The sequence below is a fragment of the Myotis davidii genome, unplaced genomic scaffold (assembly GCF_000327345.1).
Source record: "Myotis davidii unplaced genomic scaffold, ASM32734v1 scaffold205, whole genome shotgun sequence".
Classification (NCBI taxonomy): Eukaryota; Metazoa; Chordata; class Mammalia; order Chiroptera; family Vespertilionidae; genus Myotis; species Myotis davidii.
The window spans coordinates 4,222,538-4,226,513 of record NW_006297573.1 but is presented as its reverse complement, the minus strand read 5'-3'; the positions used below and the strand labels follow the sequence as shown (position 1 = coordinate 4,226,513).

Below are 3,976 nucleotides of genomic sequence, written 5' to 3'. Positions count from 1 at the left end.
CATGGCGGAGGCCCCGGCGCGCGTGCGCGCGCCCGCGTCCTGTCGGGAAATGTAGTTCCGGGAGGACGGTGCGCTGGGCTGGGTCCGAAAAGGTAGGAGCTGCGCGGCGAGTCGAGGTCAGGAGGAGGGGCCGGCTGGCGGCCTCCGCGCCCACTTGCAAGCTGCCGCGGCCTCTTCTGTCGCCCACTCGGACCCAGACCCCTTACTTGGCAAGTGGCCTGAGTCTCACCTTATCCTCAGTGAAGTGGAGAGATGAAGCCTACCACGTAGGTTTGCAGTGAGAACGGTATGACATAACCGACTCTTGTGTTGAGAAATGCGCCGTGGGCTTTGGAGACAAGACAGACGGGATTTCAATCCTGCCTGCATCCCTTACTAGCAAGGCCCTCTTGGGCAAGTTACTTGGTATGACTAAGTTTCACCCTTTTTTTTTGTAAGAGAACATTTATTGGGTAAATTACAGAGGTAGAAAAAGTAATTCCTAGAAGAAATAGGCGTAGGAAACAAGTCTAGAGGTAAAGGAAGGGCCTTTGGAGCTTGGGAGAGAGGAAGGTAATGTTAAGGTTGGGGGAAGGGGGTGGGGAGGGAAAGGGAAAGATATGGATGGGTGTGCTCCCTGGAAGGAGAAAGTTCAGCTTCTTTTTTTTTTTAATGGAGACAATACTATCTACTTAACAGGTTTACTCTGAGAATTGATTATATAATCTGTTTAAAACACAGCGCACAATAGGCAACTGTTTCTTTCTTAGGAAAAGGTCGAGGCTTCCTGGAGCTGTAACCCTAATTTCTTATTTACCAGTTTAAGTACTTGACACCCTACCCTTAGCTCCCAGCTTGAAGGGCCTAGGAAGCAGAAACTGACCTGCTTCTCCCTCACAGGCACCAAGAGAACAGTGTTTTAGTGCAGGTATGCTGAAGATATCTGATCCATCCTCCTTGTTTTACTGACGAGAAAACTGAGTTCTAAAAAGGTGACCTAACTTCTTAGTGTCAAAACAAAAGCTCTAAGATGCCTCTCAACTTGGAAGCTGCCTCATTCCCATGAAAAACTGTAGGTAGGACTATCTTGTAGAAATCTAAGAAACTCTTAACAGCCATTCCCATCACCCATTTCCCCAGGGAAAAAACATCACTGACTCTGACAGAGCACAGACACTAGAGCCAGGTCACTAGTTCAAACCCCAACTTCACCATTTCCTAGCTGTCAAATCTAGGGCTAGTTGCTCAATCCCTCTCTGCCTCAATTTCCTCATCTGCAAAATGGGGATGAAATAGTTCTTATTCCACAGAGTTGTCCTGAGAATTAAATGGATACATGCAAAGCACTGAGAACAATGCCTGGCACCTAGTAGGTGTTTTATAAATATTAGCTCTTCTTTTTAATAATAATTTATTAATTTTTTATAATTTAATAATAAATGTAATAATTTAATGGGTGGTGGAGTTTTTGGGGGGGGGGTTTGTTGTTGTTGTTGTTGTTTTGCCTTCTACGATACCCACAATTTCTATTATTTGCCACTTTTCTGGGGATACAGTTTAAAACTGAGTTAGTCCAGAGGCTGCGGCTGCAGAGGAACTATTGAGAAGCTGAAAAATGCTGTCCATGTGCGATGCCAGAGCTGTGGCCTGCACTCTTCCTCAGTGGGCCAGGCTGGTCTCCAGAACTCCTTTGGGATCATCTTTCATTGCTGCAAGTAATCTCCATGCCTCTAACACTCGTCTTAAGAAGATTGGCACTGCCAAGATATTCTCTATTATTGAAGAGCAGATTCTTGGAGCTCATATACCTCTGTTGACCGTGAAGAGACTGGGCATGTCTTAAGTATTGGTGATGGTATTGCCTAAGTACATGGGCTGAGGAATGTTCAAGCAGAAGAAATGGCAGAGTTTTCTTCAGGCATTGAACCCGACGATGTTAGTGTTGTGTTTAGAGATGATAAACTAATTAAGGAAGGAAATATTGTGAAGCGAACAGGAGCCATTGTGGATGTTTCCATTGATGAGGAGCTATTAGGTCATGTAGTAGATGCCCGTGGTCATGCCATTGATGGAAAGGGTCCAATTGGTTCCAAGACCCATGGATGAGTTGGGCTGAAAGCCCCTGTGATCATTCCTCAAGTTTCTGTGCAGGAACCAATGCAGACTGGCATTAAGGCTGTAGATAGCTTAGTACCATTGGCCGTGGTCAGTGTGAGCTGATTATTGGTGACCAATAGACTGGCAAAACATCAATTGGTATTGACACAGCCATTAACCAGAAATGTTTTAATGATGGATCTGATGAAAAGAAGAAGCTATGCTATATCTACACTGTTACTGGTCAGAAGAGATCCACTGTTGCCCAGTTGGTGAAGAGACTTAGAGATGCAGATGCCATGAAGTATACCATAGTGGTTTCAGCTACTGCTTCAGAGGCTGCCCACTGCAGTACCTGGCTCCTTATTCTGGCTGTTCTATAGGAGAATATTTTAGGGACAGTGGCAAGCATGCTTTGATCATCTACGATGACTTATCCAAACAGGCTGTTGCTTATCGCCAGATGTTTTTGCTGTGTGCCAATCCCTGATCGTGAGGCCTATCCTTATGTGTGTTCTACCTGCATTCCCATATGCTAGAAAGAGCAGCCAAAATGAATGATTCTTTTGGTGGTGGCTCCTTTTAATGTGTCTGCTTACATCCAATGAATGTCATTTCCATCACTGACAGATCTTCTTGCAAACAGAACTGTTCTACCAAAGTATCCACCCTGCCATTAACATTGGTTTTTCTATGTCCTGGGGTGTAGCTGCTGTCTAAACCAGGGCCATGAAGCAGGTGGCAGGTACCAGGAAGCTGGAATTGGTATTGGGAATGGCTGTTTTTGCTAAATTCTGTTCTGATCTCAATGCCCCTTAACAACTCTTGGTGTGCGTCTAAGTTCTGAAGCAAGCCGAGTATTCTCCCATGGCCATTGAAGAACAAGTGACTGCTATTTATGTCAGCGTGAGTGAGTATCTTGATAAACTGGAGCCCAGCAATATCACAAAGTTTGAGAATACTTTCTTGTCCCCTGTTATCAGCCAACACCAAGCCCTGTTGCGCAATGTCAGGGCTGGTGGAAAGATCTCAGACAGTCAGATGCAAAGCTGAGATTGTAACAAACTTCTTGGCTGGATTTGGAGCTTAAACCCCTATGGATTCACATGAAGTACCAGTTTGGTTTTGTCATTGTTTCTTCTAGTGGTCGGTCCCATTGGTAAAAGGATTACTCTCGTACTACAGATGTACAGAATTCACCTAAAAAGTAAAGGTTCCATATTGCAAAAACACACAGTATATTTTATCTTACATCTATGTAGGTCATCTGGGAAAAGAAGCAACACTACAAGTCACAATAAGTCAGTAGTGGCTTGCCTCAGATCAGATTAGTTCATTTGAACATGTTCTTGAGATAAAAAACTGATAAAAAGAACCTTTCAGGTGAGCAAGATGTAGAAAATGTCCATTTTAGCTGCAGAAGGAGAATTTGCATTTCTAGGAGATGGTAGTATGGACTGGAATAGCCAGGATACACGGGAGAGAAGGAAAGAGGAAATCTGCCCACTTTCTTAGTGAAAGGGCATATCCTAGGAGAGCCCCTTCCTATGTAGTGGAAGTAAAATAAAGTTGTACAGTTTAAAGTTTGATTAAAATTTTGCTTTAAACGATGTAGTCACCTTAAGCACCAGTGTATATAAACACAGTCCTATGTGTCCTCATAAACTTGTGTGAGTGTGTACACATCTCACAGATGTGGCATCTCCAGCCCCTCGGCTTTCCATGCCTACGCTCTGTGGCATTTCCACTCTCCACTCTCCCTATAATCACCTCAGTTTTGCCCAAATGCTTTTCAGGGGGAAGCAGACGCTAAGGCACTGCTTGCTCCCGTCCTGGCTCCCGGAGCTTTCCTCCTCTTGGCCTTACTTGCTCTCTGGAAATCTCTCCCATCCCCCCACAT

General features: G+C 44.6%; 1 pseudogene; it reads left to right on the top strand.

Annotated features, from left to right (window-relative positions):
• Positions 1–1,534: 1,534 nt before the first annotated feature.
• On the top strand, positions 1,535–3,593 carry LOC102758135 (annotated as a pseudogene).
• The last annotated feature ends 383 nt before the right edge of the window (positions 3,594–3,976 follow it).